The sequence below is a fragment of the Ceratotherium simum genome, chromosome 21, assembly GCF_057802395.1.
Source record: "Ceratotherium simum simum isolate JZ-2026a chromosome 21, ASM5780239v1, whole genome shotgun sequence".
NCBI lineage: Eukaryota > Metazoa > Chordata > Mammalia > Perissodactyla > Rhinocerotidae > Ceratotherium > Ceratotherium simum.
This window is the reverse complement of record NC_141920.1, coordinates 22,476,097-22,495,120: the sequence shown is the minus strand read 5'-3', so window position 1 is coordinate 22,495,120 and position 19,024 is coordinate 22,476,097. Positions and strand designations below refer to the sequence as shown.

At 40.3% G+C, this 19,024-nt stretch overlaps 1 protein-coding gene across 3 annotated transcripts in view; it reads left to right on the top strand.

The window, feature by feature from the left end:
- Positions 1-19,024, top strand: part of CTNNBL1 (catenin beta like 1) — a 158,824-nt gene that overhangs the window by 6,898 nt on the left and 132,902 nt on the right. The window contains exon 1 of one of the 3 annotated variants that reach the window (XM_087445288.1): positions 17,601-17,622. The exons of the other annotated variants lie outside the window; for them this stretch is intronic. The gene's annotated coding sequence lies outside the window, so the exon portion shown is untranslated. Of the gene's footprint in view, positions 1-17,600; positions 17,623-19,024 lie in introns of those variants that run through there. 3 annotated transcript variants of the gene reach the window in all.

Genomic DNA, 19,024 nt, shown 5'->3' with positions numbered 1-19,024 from the left:
AACATTCATATATTAGTAACTAAACTACCGACTTAATTCAGATGTCACCAGTCTTTCCACTAATGTCATTTTTCTGTTCCAGGATCCTATCTAGGATGCCACATTGCATTTAATTGTCATTTTCTTTGTCTTTTATGATCTTGACATTTTTGAAGAGCAATGGTTGGTTATCTTGTAGAATGTCTAAAACCTACGTTCTTGAAGGTTGCCACTGCCCTCTTAGCCAAAGATTTTCTTGAGCCTCATCATTCTTGACTCTTCACTAGAATTGGATTCTATGACCCTGTTCCTCATCTTCTTAGAGGAATTCATCCATTCTTCTCATCCATTTTCAGCTCACACATTTCAGCACCTTTACGTAGACAACTCTTAGCGCACTAGCCCTGATTTAGGTTTCATGTGTTTACTGAACATTCTTGCCAGATGTTCTGGTATCACATAATTCCCTGCATCTCTCCACCTGCTCCCCCACCTACCCCCGATTTTGCATTTTAGTCAGGGGTATCGCTGTTCAGCAGACTTGAAAGAAGCCTTGGAAGCTGTTTCTCAAAGATGAAAGGGCTCAAAGATGAAAGACAAGGTTCTTTTCCTCATGGATCATACATGCTCCTGAGCAGAGGGCTAGTTCCTCTCTCAGGAGTCAAGACGGTGTTAGGATATGAAAATGCTTAAGTAACAGTTCTCGCTCTCGCATACCACAGATTGGAAAACTGATAATCCAGTACACGGTGTCAGTGCCGTTACAGAGGTGTGACTAGATGTAGTGGCACAGAGGCAGGAGCAGCTCTGTGGTCAGGGAGTTAAGAAGGCTTCACAGAGGAGGTGTTGCTTCTTCAGGAGTCTTCTCTCTATCCCTTCCTTTCTGTTTCAACTGCCACCATCTTAGTTTAGACTCTTGGGACTAAATAAATAGCCTTCTAGTTGATCTTACTTTTTCTCTTTGTGGATCTCACATTGGTGTGGTGAGTGTGGGTTTATTTCCTCTGTAGACCAACAGAACACTTTTCTCTGGTCATAGACTTCAGTCCTACATATTTCAGCTTCCTTGGAGATAGGTCTTATTGAGATGCCTAATTTTGGAGGTGAACTTGAGGAAGAAGCCATACCTTTCTGCAGTCTCTCACTAGATGTCATTGTTTAAATTGGGGGATTGAATTTTTAAGGCTTACCCCAAAAGAGAAGTTTTTGTATGTAAAAATGACCATATTAGAGAATGTGGATGGTTCACAATAACTTGTCAGCACTGTTGGAGAAAATGATTCAAAGCACATGCCCTTCTGAGTGTGCCCATTAGGCATCTTTTAATGTTTAGTGTAGTGGATGAACGCTAACTCTGGGTCACACTGCCCGTTGACCCAGCAATCCTGCTTCTGCTACTTGCTAGCTATCTGACCTTGGGTCGGTTAATTAATCTCTTTAAGCCTCGGGTCTTCATCTTAAAAATAGGCATTATATAATAGTGTCTGTTTCTGTCCCACTATCTTTTAAAAAATCTCCACTTTCCCGTCTTTTTTTAAAATACAGGATTAAATGAGATAGCGTGGGTAGTGCTAAGTAGTATAGTGCCTGACACTCAGTAAGTGCCCAGTAAATGTTAGCTGTTGTTATTGATATAATTACGAAATACACACATGCTATAACAAATGAAAAAAAAATGTTTTTCTTGAATTCTGCAAAGCTTCCTCAGTATTCCCAAGGTCATTGGTCCCTTGGAGATTAAGGTTTAGAATGCTATGAAAGGAAATGAGAACAGTTTGTCACCCACACATGCCACAGTATAGAACTGTTCTCAATAGATTAAAGCACAACCCTATTCCGCCACAGTTAGCAGTCATTGATATCAAGAATTATGTCATCAACACGGTAATTGTTTTCCCCAGGTCTCCTTAATATTACTAAGATATCTCAGTTTTCCTCTTTTCTAGTGCCAGGAATCTCATTTGCAAATTACTCCTTTCTTTTTCTTTTTTTCCTCCTAAGGTTCCCAAAGAGAGTGGTTGGTTTTGGTCTGTCTTGTATAGCTGTAGAGAATTTCGAGCTAGAGGAAGGTATAGCAGGAATTCTCTTACCTTCTCCAAGGTCAGCCATTTGATTCTAATATTTCAGCCGAATAGTTCAAAACCATAGAGTTCTAGGAGTGACTGATCTGAAAGTGTGTTGGCCTAAACTTGAGGACCCCAGCTCCATGGTGGGTTGGTAAATAGAAACTAGATTATCTCCATCCTGAGTTCAGTGAAAGATCTAGTGCTACTACGCAGTGCATTTTCATCTCTTCGCTCATTTTAGATTATCAGTTGCCTGTAAACAGATTATCTACTCTGGCTTCTTAGACTTGCCTTCAGCTACCCGGCACTGTCCAGGGTTGTTGACTCAACGGAGAAGGATTTGAAATCAAGCACAGAGCATTACGATGCTTCTCTGCAAATGTGTCTGACTATACTCCAAAGACAGGTATGACTGATTATGGAACAGTTTGTTTGGCGTTATTCATGTGCTCATTCTGTTAATACATAAAATTGAGGATTGATTACATTTTTATTTGACACCCCCTGCCACCCCCCACCCCCCACCCCCGTTAAGAGCAACTGAGTTTAAAATTGCTTTCGGGATCTTTAATAGATTTAAAGCTTAACAGACTGATGTACTGATGTACACCAGTCCTCTGCTGTTGTATCATGTTGGAATGCAATTTTCTTTGCAGCTTTGGATAAGAAGCAAAGAATTGTAGGGGCCGGCCTGGTGGCATAATGGTTAAGTTTGCACACTCCGCTTTGGCGGTCTGGGGTTCACTGGCTCGGATCCTGGGTGCAGACGTATACACCACTTGTCAAGCCATGCTGTGGTGGTGTCCCACATACGAAACAGAGGAAGATTGGCACAGATGTTAGCTCAGGGACAATCTTCCTCAAGCAAAAAGAGGAGAATTGGCAACAGATGGTAGCTCAGGGCTAATCTTTCTCACCAAAAAAAAAAAAAAAAGAAAGATAAGAAAAGAATTCTAGCTACAATTTGTCATATTATCTTTTACTGAACTCTTTGAACATTAATGCTTCCATGGGAGCAGCTAGTAGCTTCTCATATTAATGGTAAGGGAAACTTGAGCATTTCAAGGTTATGTAATTACTGACAGAGAAGCTGAAATGTGGAGTGGGGGCTCTGGCCAGGAGTGACAGTTGGGCAGGGGAAGGTGGAGATGCCAAGAGTCAACAGAATGCTGAAACTCAGCAATCAGGGAGGACAAGAAAAAGACATTGCCATTGCTGAGTTGGGGGTTGTAGCTGAAAGAAACCCATAATGAGGTTCCTTTTTTAAAACAGTGAGACAGTTTTTGAATTGCATTAACTCCTCTTTTATCTGGTGTCTTTGGAAAATGTGGTGTTCCTCATAAACAGATTTTCCAGATAACCGAAGCTTCTACGTGGAGTGAGAGTGCTAGAACAAGGAGGACCTGGATGCGTTCTGTTCCACCTCCTCTTTATACAGATGGGGAAGGCGGAGCACAGAGCGGAAAAGGGACTTGCCTCAGGATCCCAACTACTTGGTGATAAAATGGGGTTCAGAGCAGTGCTCTTTCCATGATCATCTTCCTCCTCTACATACTCAAAACTTGAATTTTTCATCATTTTGTGTGCCGTTCTTTCTAAAACATGTACATTCTTGCCTTCCTAGAGAGGTCACACTGTTGTCTCAGGATCATTATTAGGAACACGTGAATTATGCCCACATTATCTCATGACCTGCTAAGGTGTGGAAAGCTTTTACTCCTGCATTAAAACACTTTGGAGTGTTTAGAGAGATTTTTGAGTTCTTGTACCTACTTTTCCTGGGTTTTCTTGCTTCTCTTTGGTGTCAGCTGTCACTCCTTAGTGTTATTGTTTGTTTGATGGGATTTTATCTAACCTCTGAGGCCTTTTTTGCTTTCTTTTAATGGTGTCATGAAAAGTTGAGGTTGTTGGATGAATGAGGCATTAGAATTCTTGGTCATCTTTGGATGAATGGTAAAACTGTAGGGCACTTCTATTAGTTACTGAAGTTTATAAGGTACTAGAAATCGTGTTAGTGTAACTTGTCTTCATTTTCCATCTAGCATTTCCTCTAGCATCTCTTTGTCCACCACTACCGTCTTGGGGACTGAAGAACATTTGGGCAATTACTATTGTCCAGTAATCATGAGTCTTTCAGGAGAAACTAGTACTCACAAATAGGGGCTTAACCTGGCCTTTTATGGAGTGCCCCTTTCGTTCATGCTTGCTTCTTTTTCTGGAGGGGGACCGTTTACCTGTCTGATTGCCTTGACCCTCTATCTTTAATCTAGTTTTATATCCAACATCACACACCCACCGCCTCATGAAATCTAGAGTGTAGCAGTCGCCTGAGACCCTGTGTGCTTGCTTGTTCCTGACCTGATCATGCCTCTGCCCAGTTCCTGTCTTGTGCGTGGCTCGTGGCTCTCTCATTTCCTCTCTCGCCTTTCCCCCTCCTCTCCCAACACACACATACACACACACAACACATGCCAGTTTCTTTTAGACTTAGTATGTACGTCTGCTTTCTGGCTTCCACCTGCTGCCTCACCTGTAAGGCCTCTGGTTGGCCGGGACTGGAGCTACCTCATATAGTGTACCCTTCTCTAGCTGGACCTTCAAAACCCAACTTTTGGCTGCAGTCCATTGGTAATCACCATTGCCAACCCATCTGATCCTCCTGTGAAAGGACAGTTTGGTCAAGACCCTACCTGAGAGGTTTGCAAATTTTCCAGTTCTGCAGCTTTGAGAGTCTGCAAGTTCTCCATCTTGGACTTGTCTCCCTTTGCCATTGTTTCCTAGTCATTTACCAGGGTTTGGCGAAGAAGCAACCAATGTTTCTAGGGCACTGTGACACATGCTCACGGGCTGTGAGCCAATCCAGATTTTTGAGGATTAGTAAATTTTATTTGGATTAGTGATCCATATTGAACCCTTCATTCTTTAATTGTTCAACAAATATTTATTAAATGCCTATGCAAGATGTTGTACTAGACACTGGGATTTGAGTGATGCACAAGAAGGTCGCAGTCCTTGTCTTTATAGAACTTATGTCCAGGGAGGCAAGACAGACAATAAACAAGAAAAACAAATACAAACAAATAAGAATACTGAACAAGCAAACGGTTACTAAATAAACAAAAAAAGGATAATTTCAAATAGGGATATGAAGGAGAAAAAATGGGCTGATGTAATAGAGTGATGAGGGAGCATCAGAAGGTTCTAGAAGGCTGCTTTGAGGAGGTAACATTTGAGCTGAGGCCTGAATAATGAGAAAGATCTAGCCATATGAAGAGCTCTGGGAATAGTGACGTAGGCCAAGGGAAAAACCAATTGAAAAGCCCTAAGGCGGGAACAAGCTTGTCGTGTTGGAGGCAGTATGGCTAGCGCATGGTGAGTGAGGAGGGGACACTTGAGCTAGGACAGAGAGGTCAGCTGTGGGAAGTGAGGAAACCCTAAAATTTTTGGATTTTGTTGTCAGTACAATGGGAAGCCATTAGGGGTTTAAGCTGTGAGGGGAAGCAGTTTGGTCACTGCATCTGTGGAGTGGAGAACAGTATGCAGAGGAGCAGTCTGGCCAGCTTAGTCATTCGGGGGGTAGAATGCACCTTTGTGCTGCAGAGGGCCGCAGCTGAAGCTGTGCTCTCCCTAGGATAATTGCTTTCCCGCCTAGGTTGTTTTCAGAATCTTTCAGTCCTAAACATTTAATCTGTGTTCTGGCTTAATCAAGAAGCAACAGCCTCCTAGTGCCAGGCTTGGCACAGAAAATGTGGGCATGGTGCCCTTTGTTGAGCACCCTGGCCTGGAGAGAATGAAGAAAGCAGCCCCTGGTGGACCCGAGGACAATGCAGCTGACCCTCAGCACTTGGTAACTTGTAGGAAGCTTTGGAATCCATAAACTTTATGTGCTTCTGCAAAACAGTTGCAGATGGTCTGGAGTGATGATTAAATATCACTGCTGTTTTGCCCAAATCTGCTGTGGCCATCCTCTCCATGTCTGGTTTTACATTACAGTGGGTAATTAAAGGGGCACAGCCATTTCTGGTTACTTCCAGGACATCTTTTTCAGTTGGCTTAGGGGGACATTTCAGTTTCTGCCAGTTGTGTAAGTGACTTCAGTGAGCGGTGGCTGTGAATGGCTACTTTTTTGTTTTCAAAATTAAAAAAAACTTAAAAAGAACTCTCTCTAATGAAAGGGAATAATTGCCTGCCTTTGCTGTCTCTGCTGATTCTCCAGTGGGAGTTCTGCCATCAGACTTGTCAGAGTTGGTTGGCAGGGACTTTTTCTCCTGAGTTAGCACACAGATCTGAACGGGCAGAGATAACACAAATTAGCAATGGTGCAAGCATATCTGCTGAGGAACAGATTTCCTTCTGACCAGAGGTGCCACTGGTGGGCACCACCCTAATTCTCGCTGCTTCTCTTACCACTGACGACAGGACTTTTCAGCAGATAAACAGAATGGCTCAAGCACCAGCTGAGCGGGGCAGTTCTTAGAACATTTCCGAGTTTCAGAGGCCCTCAGGCTCCTCAGCCTGCCAACGTGAAGTCACTGAGTTTTGTCTCCCTGGCGTCTCCCTGGGGATCATCCTTACACCTCACTCAGCATAACAAATTGGGGAGACAGAAATTCTCATTCTTCTGCCTCATTTTTTTTTTTTTTTGCCAGAGATTTCTTCTTCCATCCCCACAGGACTTATAAGGACACAGAAGGCTCAGTGGGGGAAAAAGAAATGGTTTCTGCCTTCTGGCTGACATGACTTGTGCCAGTGCTCGCATGAGGATTCCATAATGAAGATTGCAAATCACTTTTCTTCCTCCTGGAGCCTGTCCCATAATTAGAAGATTAAACATTTTGTTTAAATTAGTAATTTTTCGCCTACCTCCTCTGTGTGCTTAAAACCACCATTAGAGCAAGGTGGAGACTGGTTAACTCTCTGATGCTGGGCTCCACGTTCTAGTTGTGATTGTCAGTAGGAGGTTGAAGAAGTCTTACTTTAATTAAAAAAGCAGTTTTTAGCTATGGTTGCCCTTGTGTGAGGCAGAGGCCCTTCTGACTGTGCGATCTTTGGATTGCTGAGTGCAATGAGTATAGCTTCTTTCAGGAACGTGACACCGAGCCTACAGGATAGTATCGGGAGGTAGGTGTGCAGCTTGAAGTATTGCCTCTGCATTAATGGTAGATTTGCCCTCAATTGACAGGTTGTGTTTGTGTTTGTGGGAGAAGGGAGTCACTTATAGGGATGGTATGTTCCTGATTTGAAGTGAATGGAAAGCAGCTCATACAAGAGCTTGTAGAAATTGTCATACTTTTAACGAAATAAAACAATATGTGTTTTCTCTTCCATATGCCACCCAGCCAAAAGAACAAAACAGAGAGCTGACAACTACCAGGTATTGAAGCCCACTGAGAGCCAGGCCTTGTGCTATTTGATTTATATGTGTTATTCCATCTCATCCTAAAGGCAACCTTAGGAAGTCAGTATTCTTATTCCCATTTTATAGATAAGGAAAGGAAGTTCAGAGAGGTTTAGTAACTTGCCCAAAGATGCCCAGGAAGTGGATGGTAGAATCTTTTTCCTAATAAAGGAATCCTCCATCCTCCTGTGGATGAAGGTAGCTTAAAAAAAGAAATACCTTAGGGCCGGCCCCGTGGCTTAGCGGTTAAATGTGCAAGCTCTGCTACTGGCGGCCCGGATTCAGATCCTGGGCACACACCAACGCACCGCTTCTCCGGCCACGCTGAGGCTGCGTCCCACATACAGCAACTAGAAGGATGTGCAACTATGACATACAACTATCTACTGGTGCTTTGGGGGAAAAAAGGAGTAGGACTGGCAATAGATGTTAGCTCAGAGCCGGTCTTCCTCAGCAAGAAGAGGAGGATTAGCATGGATGTTAGCTCAGGGCTGATCTTCCTCACAAAAAAAAAAAAGAAATACCCTAGAGAGTAGAATGCAGCAGAATGCTACCATCACTCTACCTTGTACTTACCTCCAGTCTATCATATGTGTCATTCTTGTCCAGCAGAGCACTGCACTGGTTATCAAACTGAGAGGAGCAGAACACCATGCATCAGTTACCAGTCCCAGGGGAGGACTCCAAACTCTTCTGCATCTTCGTATTAGAGTTGCCAAGGAAAACACAACACAGCACTGAATGGAACAGTGCTTTACTCACATAGAGAAGAGACAGCAAGATCAGCTCCAGTAGTGTGCGTCAGTCACTTGTGGCTAGCGCCATCTGCCCTTCCTCTGCAGCCAATACAGGACACTTGGCCTACGTGCACCCCTCTCTCTTGCAGCAGGACCCTGACCTGAAAGCTAGTGGTGTGCCTGAGGGCCAGTGACATACATGCTTAAGCAGAACAAAGGAATGCTCATTGAGCCTGAAACAGGGAAAGATAGTCCACAGAAGGTGATAAGCCTAGCACAGGCTATATGAGCTCCTTATCTCTTGGTAAGGACGTATTCCAGGGCCAAGGCTCATTCTTAAGCCATTGAGTGGGGTTTGAAATAGTGCATGCACGAGACTGCCTTTCCCAGCAATTCTTTATTGGAAGTACTTGATTACTTGTCTTTTTATTCTCATTGGACTATGAGTTCCTCAAGGGCAGTGACCAGATCAGTGTCTGCTATATATAAATGCTCAATAAATGTCTCTTGACTGAAGAAAGGAAAGAATGAGGGATGAGTGAATGAAGCAGTGAATCAATGATCGGGTGGCTGAATTTGGATCTCTTCTAGGTATCTTTATGTTGAGACTTAGCACCTCCGCAATTGCCTTCTCTGTCTTGCCTCTTCTTTCTTGATGGGGAGTAGATTAAGCCGTGTTTGTGAATGATAGTGGCCCTAGTCATAGGAAACACTGGGTTGGGAGAAACTTGCGTTAAATAGCAGTGGATGATCTTCATAAAAGCCTCATTCCAATACTGTAGTAACCTGAGAGTTGACCAGCATTTTTTTTAAAGACTGGAGTTGTCTCTGACTCCAAAGCGAGAGATTGATTGATCCATTTATTCGCTGAAGATTTACTGCAAGTTTACCGTGGGCCATAATTGCTGTTTTCTCTTTAACCAGCCGGGGGCAAAACATAAGAGATAATACAAACAAGTTTAGTTTTTATTTCGTGTTGGTTGTATCTGGCATATCCATTTCCATTTGGTATTTTTTTCTTGTTTAACATTTATTAAGTACTTTTTCTGGGTTAGGCACTTCCTCATATTATCCCACAACACTATGAAGGCTTTTTCCAGGGATGAAACCAAGGCAGAGACAGTGGTGATTTGTCCGAGGTCACACACTAGTAACAACAAACTTAGGTGTCTGACTACTAAAGTCCATTCTCTTCTCGCTGCACCGTGCTCCCCTATTAATGGGACTAGTTTAGCATCAAATTCTTAGGTGCTTTCTGTTTTGTACAGGCCTGGGACACACATGGGTTTCTAAAATGGAAAGTAGTAGAGCTGCTGAAAGTTCACCTAGGTTTAAGTAGCCTGGGGAAACACAGAAGCACAGCTTGTAGTAAGTGCAGAAACCAGTTAAGGCAGGATGATTTCCCCGTCACGTGGTAGTATGCTATAGTGGAAGGAGCGAGAGCTTTAGGCTTAGATTGACTGGCAGTGTTTGAATCCCATCTCCACTATTTTCTAGCTCTTTGACCTTAGGCAATTTGCTAAGCAAGCCACCTGAGCCTTGGTTTCCTCACTTGAAGAAACAGGGAATGGCATTACCTACCTAGCAGGGTTGTGTGAGGATTAAAAAGATAATGAAATGTTAAGTTCCTGGTACATAATAAGCACACAGTTAATGGTAATTATTAGACAGCTTGGATAATCACTTAGTGAGGAAGCTGTATGAGGAATTCTTTATGGTTTCTTTTAAACACTGTGATTCTCTGACCTCAGTTCCTCCTAGAAGCTCTTTGTGAGATTTATATCTGACTTTGCCTATTGAGGCTTATCCTGGCTTACTTATGCAGCTTTGTTGAAAAGAGGTGGCTGAATTCCCTTGTGTACAGGGTTTTTCAGCCAGTGTATCTCTGTTTTTTGGTATGTTTACTGGATTCTCAAGTTTCTAAGTAATTTCAGTCTAAGACAAGTGAGTGGAATTGATGTCAGGCTGCCTTAACACAGGTGTTATAAACAAGATTAAGAAGTTGTTGAAAATATATCAGTGGAGCTCTGGGGCCAGCTTCCTGGAGTCATTCTAAATTGACAGCTAATGGGTAGTTTGCCTTGATGGCTCTCTCTGAGTTGGTTGTAACTGACTAGAGATTCACCCCCAGAGGAAACTTGCTTGTGAAAATTCACTTTATTTTCCTTTATCAGAAAGCAAAGCTATCGTAACATATGATAATGTCTTTGCATCATGCAAAAAACAGTTGCCTTTGCACTGTTTTAAGATACCTTTTTCTAAGGCATTCACTTCTTATCCATAAGCCTGCCACCCTTCAAAGAAAACTTTAAAAGGGGAAGATAATTCAAAACAGTTATTTTATTCTATTATTTATTTATTTTTCTGTATAAGACTCTTTTTAAAACTATCTTAACCCTCGGTAGAGTTTCTTCCTGCCCAGCAGGGTAGGTGTTTTGACTTGTCTGGTCTACTAGATGCTACTGCTAAGAAATTGAATATCCTAAAATATTCTTGAAGTGAGCAGTTACTAGTTTAAAATCACTTTGAAGTCAATTTTATAGTCTCCCTGAGAGAGAGTTGTGGTGGTGGGCATAGAGTTTGTAGAGGAAAGTTGTAGGTGGACGAGAGGCATTTACCCAGGCTGCCAGAGAATTCCTTCTGATCCTATTCCGTGTGGCCAGGTGGTCAGGGTTCTCTCTGCTTTCTAGGTGGAGGAAATATTTCTGACTCTAAGAATAACTCATTCACCGTCCTTGTCGTTATTGGGAATGGAGGTATTTTGCTAACTTTAGTGGTTTGTAGAGCTTCTAGAAATAGTAAAACCTTTGAGTTGAGGAAAATAAAGTACATCTTAGACAAAAGCAGACATGAAACTATCTCTTTTCATTGTTTTTGATGGACTCATCATCAGGCATGTATTGAGGCCATAACACCCGATACTTACTCAAGCTGAGAGAGAGAGGTAAATCGGCACTCAAGCGCTAGAAAGTATATTATATAATCATGCTACGTTTTCAGACTTGGAAGTATTACCCATAATGTTGAAAAATATTCTTTTTAACAAGATACTCAGGGTAAAGTTTCATGTGAGTTTTATCTGCCTTGGAATAAATGTGGCAGCTATTGTGGAACAGACTTATGTGGATAAGTTTTAAGCTTTAAAAGAAATAATGGTAATAGCTAATGTCCTAGACTTCTGAGAGCAAAACCATGTCAGAACCCTTAGGAATTAATGAGCAACTGCGAAAGACCTAGTTTTTGTAAATGAATAAAATGACTCATTTCTCACTTATGATCTGGTTCTCACTCATTCAGTCCCAGGTCACTTATTCCCCCCTTCCCATTTTCTCAAAACATCTTCACTTTTGTCTTATATTTCCTGTCTGTCCTCCTGCTGGTATACACCCTTCCCCCTCAACCACTCCTGTTTGAAAGAGGAATGCAGTTTTGAGTCTTGGTGATGACCTCAGAGGCAACTAATAGAAAAACTAATTAAAGATTTCCTTGCCCCACTTTAGTCTTAATGAAATAGTCTATTGTTAGAGGCAATATTCCACTGGCTGGAGACTTCCCTGTCAGCGTATTAACATGTGACAGGTGTGCCATGTAACTTGCAAAACCGCTGTGTGGGCCTGCCGGTTGCTGAATGCATGCTCTACCTCCCCCCAACCTCTGTGACATACACTTATAAAGTATCTAACCTTTGTGTCACCCTAAATAATAAAGTGAATTTATTGTATCTGAGCCTTGGTTTAAAACTATAAATAATTTAAAATAGCTTTGCCATATTAATTTGTTATTTAATGTTTAAAGATTCAAAGTGGACTAGTGTTAATGGTAGATGCTCTTGGGCTCAGTGTGGGTTCCCCAAATGATCTGGGAGAGGGAGTTCTTACTAAAATCTCCATGTAGACAGATGACACTAAGCTCTTCTGGGTAGTGAACTTCCAAACGGGCAAGGAGCAGCTACAGAAAAGAGCTTTCCTGGCTAAAGGTATGGGCAGAAAAGTAGCAGAAGGGATTTTAATGTTGATTGAAAGATGATGGCAGCAGGGAGAGATGATGCAGATTATGCCTTTGAGATGATAGTTTCTGAGATTGTGACTAAGGAGAGGGGACTGAGGTTGTGTATACTGCTCCTGCAAAAGTGCGAGTTAGATTTCTGATCCAGTTCTATGGCTTAAGTCTCAAGTCTTGTCACTTCCTTGAGTCTTAGAAATTTATGTGTAAATTATGAGGTTGTCCTGATATTCTTTGACTGAATCTGTTTTACTATTCTTACCCTCTGAATATCACTTGGTGCCACCATTAGAAAATTTACTAAGCTATATATAAAATTTAGCCCAAGGTGGCATAAAATGATTAAATATGTGGGTGCAGAACAGATGAATTCTGCGTGGCTGCAGTCACCTTAATGATCCAAGGAGTTCTGAGAATATGTATACATTGTATACATTTGCTAATAGTAAATTATGATTCCTGGGTACTTCATTGGTTTAGCTGTTCTCTCTGGTCTCTCATTGATTTAGCAAGATGGGTTAAGTGCCTACTATGAGCTGGACTATTAGGTGCTGAGGTGTTAGGTGCAAGGGTTAGATCTCAGAGTTCCTCCCCTTGAAGACCTAGCTTATGATTTAGTAGAGGAGACGGAGATTTATTAATGCATGTATTGTGTGCTGATAGAGGTATGATACACTACTGAGGAAGCTCAGAGGTCTTACTAGAGTATTTGGAAGACTCTTAGAGAAGGTGACCTTTGAGCTGGGGCTTACGGCTGAGTAGGATTTCTCTAGCTGGAATGAAGGGGGAAAGGAAGGTGATCTGTCATTCATGGTAGCACTATATGTATTTACCCCATTCCAAGGCATCATTTAAATAACTGAAGGTGACTTCTGGGTCCCTTGCCAAGTCTTCTGATTACCTTATTGGTTTTTCCTATAGCAAGGTTTCCAGACCCTGTACTACCCTGCTCATGGGTTATGTAAATTGTAGTGTCTCTTTTAAAGTGTGGTGGCTAACTCAGTGCTATGGGACTGTAGCTGATTTGGATGTTATGCTTCTAATAGTGCATCCTTAATACACATTAGCTTTAAAAAAGATTAAAGTTGTTCATCCTGTTGATTTATTGAATTTGAGATTTACTAAAACTGTCAGCTCTTTTCTGAATGAATTGTTTTTAAGTCACATTTCCTCTGGCAGGGACTTTATATATTTGCTATTTTGAATTTAAACAAAGGACTCTACACTGCTCATACTCTTTTGGTTCAACCAATTATGGATCTACCTAGCTGTACTACCATTCACCCACATTTCTCTGTCTGCCCGCTTGGATAACTTTGTGAAGGATCTTGTTGAGATAAAGGTACCCTTTATGTTTGGTAAACCCTTAACCTTAATCAACAGTAACAATATCAAGGGACTACAGTCAGTTGGGCATGACTTGTTCTGCATGATTCCCTACTAGCTTCTAGTGGTCCCCGCCTTTTTTCCTCCAAGTGTGTGCATAACCATACCGTTTTGCCGAATTTACTTCAGATTTTTCTTTTTTTAAGAAATAAAATATTATAAATACAGTTGAAGTCTCTTACGTACCCTTCCGGAATCCCATTTCATTCCCTTCCATAATGTCATTTCTTTATTACCCTTCTTAGAAGCAATCGCCATCCTGAATTTGGTAATTATTATTCCCATGCATTTTTTTCTTTACTATTACTACTTATGTATGTATCCATTGATCATTGAAATTTTCTTTTTGTTCTTATTACAGATATGCTCCAGTGAACGTTCTTTAAATATCTCCTTGTGCATATGTCTGAGAATTTCTCTAATGTGTATATACCTAGAAATAGAAGTGCTGGGATAGTCTGGGAATATATGCATCTTCACTGTTATTAGGTATCACCAGTTAGCTCTGTACTCATTTACACCCCTATCAACAGGTTTTAACAGTTTCTGTTTCTCCACATCCTCACCAACACATAGTATTGCCAGATTTTTATTTTTTCATTTTGCCAATCTGATGATGTCTCATGGTTTTTATGTGCATTTCCCTGATTTCTAATGAGATTAAGTCCATTTTTATATGCTTATGGGCTGCTCAGTATTTTTTCTTTTGTGATCATAATTGTGATTATATTCCTTGTCAAAAGCTGCTTTTAGGTAACTCTTAAAGTCTGTTGTATATATATGGGACTTCGCAGTTAGCCATCATTAAGAGGAGTTGAATCCTAGGCTCTGTTTTCTTTTCAAAGTGCTCTGTCTTCATCTTATTTAATCTTACTTGCCCTTATCTTACTAAAGACTTACTAAAGACAATCCTGTGAGGTAGCAGAGCAAGGGCAGAGCATTTTTATAAATGCAGTGCTGATAAGTCAGATGATCTATCTAAGGTCATGTGACTTTTAAGTGTTTGACTAGAACTCACATTTTTCTAATTATTGGTCTGCTGCTCTTTGCGTTGTACTATGTTACTTCTGTTATATCAGTGCAATTCTGTTGTTATTGTTGTTGGATTGATGTCTGATATTCCCCTAGCACCTAATAGAGTGACGTTCAGGTTCTATTAGCTCAGTAAACACTTCCTGAGTGAATGAATGAATGATGATGGTTCTGGTGTAGCTGACAAAACATTCATAATAAGTCTTCTAAAATGGAGGTAGTTTACCTTCCAATGATTTTACAAGTATCTGCTTCTGTTAGCCTTGATAAATAAAGAAACTGAATCCACATTCAGCTTTCTGATGCAGCTGCAGAATTAATCAGAGAAGATGTCAAAGTAAATCATGGACACTAAAGTCTAGTTGGTACTTCTAAAAAAGAAATCTACACACCCTTTGGAGGTGCGATGAATATATATTCAGACTTTAACAAGGAGTAAGAATTTTTGTGGTAGGAAAAATTGATTAAATAGAGTCTTCATGACTAGTGATTTAAATCATAAATCACATCCATGTTATTTGTCAGCCAATCAAGTTACAGACCATAAGTGAGACTGTTGGTGATTTTAATTTTCGATATATTGATTTTTTTTTCCTTCTCATTGTGAACATTGATAAAACCCACATTCTTCAGTAATTACTGTGGTCTCAGTACCTGTAAATTTTTTTTATTGGGAATTAAGTAAATGAGGGTTCTGTTTTATATTTGCAAAAACTTTGCTTTGAGATTTTGAGGCATTTTTCGTACCTGGCTTTTATTCCAGAAAAAAAGGTAGTAATTGCCATGATTAATCAATTTTTTTTTTTTAATTTGAAGTCTTACAAAGGCATAATATATAATTATATAAGAATATCTGGAATTTTCTCTCAGATATTTCTTAAAAATATGATGATGATAATCCCTTACATTGGTATAGCACTTTATAGGTTACATAGGACCCCTTTGTAAGGTGTTTTAATCATCACAACAACCCTTTGATGTGGGTAGAATTTTCTGTCTCTGATGACTTTGATCCCTAATTATGAACTGTGGCTGATGGTAGTTGCAGCATTAGAGATTGTGAGCTTTTTCAGTTCTGGTGCCTTAAGCAAATTTGCAAGGGAGCCCTGATGTTAACTTTGGCAGGTTTCATGCCTGCAAATATTGATTGAGCCAGAAGTCCTCGTTGTAAAATGTCACCAGTGAATGTGCAGCCAGGAAAGGCAAGGGAAAACTCATTACTGCAGCTCATCTGTAACTTCTGGGTTAGACCACTCACTACCATCTGGTAAAAATGAATGTTTGAAAACTCCTTTTATCCTGACAAAATGTAATCAGGCGAGGTTAACAGCAGATGATTTCTGAGCATTTCAAATTGGTTAGACCAATCCATCTACAAGCTTGAGTTTGTGACTTTCCATATGTCTAATTATCTTAAGAGATATCAGAAAGGTTTAAAATTATGAAATCCCAAAATAATGGTAGGAAGGAATTTAGTTATGTATATACCTCCCTTTGTTCCCTTGTGTTGCATGCACCCCCACCCCCCAAATAGAAAGTGTTTAATTCTGAAAAAGAAAAGGTAATGAGAGAGGAAGAAATAGGATTACTGTCTTGAAATAACATAAAGTTTTTGTTTGTTTGTTTTCTTTTTGGTGAGGAAGATTGGCCCTGAGCTAACATCTGTTTACAATCCTCCTCTTTTTGCTTGAGGAAGACTGGCCCTGAGCTAACATCTGTGGCAGTCTTGCTCTATTTTGTATGTGGGTTGCTGCCACAGCATGGCTTGATGAATAGTATAGGTCCGTGCCTGGGATCGGAACCCACGAACCCCAGGCCACTGAAGCAGAGTGCGCCGAACTTAACCACTACGCCACTGGGCCAATGTGAGAGTGAGACTAAACCTGTTTTGTATCACTTTAAGGAGAAGGATTAGGGACCAGAGAAGAAAATTGTAAATTGAAAGGTTTCTTTTCAGTTTAATAAACTCTAAGAGATCCAAAGATGGAGGGGGCACAGTTTAGGGAAGAGGAAAGTTTCTGGTCACCAGAAGTGTTAGGAAAGCCCCAGCCTATGCCTAGCAGACATATTTTAAAGAGGATTCAAACCTCAGGTATATGATTAGATTAGATCAAAGGTTCCTAAAGACTGGACTGTCTCTAGTGCCTCAGAATTATTGCATAAAGTTGTGGATCCAGATGTACACAAGCGTTTTCTGTAGAATGGATCTCAATCTCTCAGAATCTCTTTCAAAATCAATCTCTCTATCTTAAATGTAGGAGTTAAAAAACACAAATTCAATGAAAAATATTACCAAATAGATAGTGATGTATTTGTTTGTCACTGTATCTTTTCTCAATCACTGGATGCTAAGAAGTGCCACTGGGCGTGGGGTCTGTCAAACAGTTTGACATTAAAAAAGGGATTGTCATTTTAAAACCTATTAAATCAACACCCCTTCCAACTTTGAGGTTCTTTAATTTTGAATCAGGTGTGTCAAAGAGAGCTGGGAAGCTACATGTATTGTCTTGTATGGGCCAAATTGTGCTTGGCACTTTGGAAACATTGGCTTTTATGTTCATATATGTATGTGTATATATGTACATATATACATAAATGTCTGTGTGATAGTGCTTATTGTTTCTAGTTTATAGATTGAGAAAAGTCAAGACTAGAAAGGGTAAGTTATTTTCCAGGGCTGCTATACTAGTAGAGAGACCAGGATTTGAATTTAGGAAAATCCGACTCTAGAACTTATTCTCCATATAGGATATCACCATTGCAAACAGGTTAGGAATGACTAGTTAGTATGGTGAAAAGCACTGTATTGAGAATTAGAAGCCTTGTGTTGTTGCCCACCACAGACAAGTTGCTTAAACCCACTGGCTCAGATTTCCCTATTGCTATGAAGAGGGATAAACTAGATTCTCTCTTTCAGCTCAAATTTCTGAGTGTTTCCCATTGTTTTATATTTAGGAAACAGCAGTTCATGGCCCCACTTGGAAGGCCCTTTCCTGAAGTTATCTGAGCTTCTTGGTGCTAGGTAAAGAATTCCTGATTTATTGTAAGGTTATAGAAGATTTCCTTTGACTTTTTCCTTTCCTTAATAGAATTGAACATATTTTTCTTCCATTGGCATGAAAGAATATTTTATGAAAATTATTCCCTTTCTTAGCCAAGTAACTTGGAATATTGGGCTATATTTAGACGTTCCCCCCACAATACACATCTGCACTGTTATATCCTGGTGCAGATGTGCTCTTCACATTAATAATTGCAGTGTGTTTTCATAATTTATCATAATGATACCATTATTGCTTATTATAGAAGTCCCCTTACTTTCCCCCCACCCCCAACTCTAATTGAGGTCGAGACAGACCATAAATACGTTAATATAGATTGCATGCTCAGAGGAAATGGAGTTGGTTTCATAGTGGAGTTTTAATTTAGGATTCGTTCTGGTGATGTAGCCTCTTCCTATGGTACATTACTTTGAGCCCAATATAACTGCATGTTTCCACAGCCCCTCATTATAGCTACAGCTTCTCACTGCTTTTTAATTAAAAAAAAAAAAAGAGAGAGAGAGGGAGAGAGGGAAAAATGAAACCTAAAGCTTAGGTTGGATATTGTCTGGGTACACAGGGAGTATCCCAGTCAAATTGCTTATTTAATTTTTCAACTCTTTCAAAGCTCTCATGGAGATGTCTTGATTTCTATTTCCAGGGGATGGAGGTATATATATATATATATATATATATATATATATATATATATATATATATATAAAATTTCACACATACACATACGCATACACACACAATAAGCTTCAAGATTTTTGGAAAGTAAAGGCACCTTATTTATGTAATCATGAAGCTTACTATAAACTTTGAGTAAATGGGAATCTTTTATGTATCCTAGAAAGACTACTGGCTGTGTGGTTGGATGGTAGCAAATGCTTAGTGAGCATTTATACCACACACCACCTATTGGGAGTAAGGCAGGGAATGTAGAAGATTGTAAAAATCTTTAAAGGCTGATGTTCTGGTACATCAGAAGTTAAAAGTTAATCATTTTTTCTCTAGTCCTGTGGGCAGCAGAAGGAGAGAAATGACTTTATTAAGAACAGTTTCTTTTGTCATTCCTTCATCTTGAGGGATTCCAAACACCTTTCAGATACTACAACAAATTAATCTCCAAAGGTGGCTGGTAAGAATGGCTTAATCTTTTTGGGATTGGATCTGTAAGACACAAGGAGAGTTTGGGCCTGAGCTGTTGACCTCTCTGACAGGCTGTGAGTGTTATATTCCCTTTCTGGATCCAGAGCCCTTTGGCTCTTTTGTACTGAAATCAGTTTGACAGCTCCAAGGTTCTTCCCCAATTACAAGTTCTTGCTTTGTTTTGTATAACTGATCACTCTCTCAGTGGTGAATATGGGTAGATATAAT